This window comes from Etheostoma spectabile, chromosome 3, assembly GCF_008692095.1.
Source record: "Etheostoma spectabile isolate EspeVRDwgs_2016 chromosome 3, UIUC_Espe_1.0, whole genome shotgun sequence".
NCBI classification, from domain to species: domain Eukaryota; kingdom Metazoa; phylum Chordata; class Actinopteri; order Perciformes; family Percidae; genus Etheostoma; species Etheostoma spectabile.
In genome coordinates, this window is record NC_045735.1 from 29,614,031 (window position 1) to 29,614,274 (window position 244).

The following is a 244-nucleotide window of genomic DNA, read 5'->3' on the forward strand; positions in this document are numbered from 1 at the left end:
TGAAGGCATCAAAACTATGAATGAACACAAGTGGAATTATGTACTTAACAAAAAAGTGTGAAATAACTGAAAACATGGGTTATATTGTAGTTTCTTCAAAATAGCCACCCTTTGTTCTGATTACTGATGTGCACCCTCTTGGCATTCTCTTGATGAGCTTAAAGAGGTAGTCACCTGAAAATGTTTCCCAACGGTCTTGAAGGAGTTCCCAGAGATGCTCAGCACTTGTTGGCCCTTTTGCCTT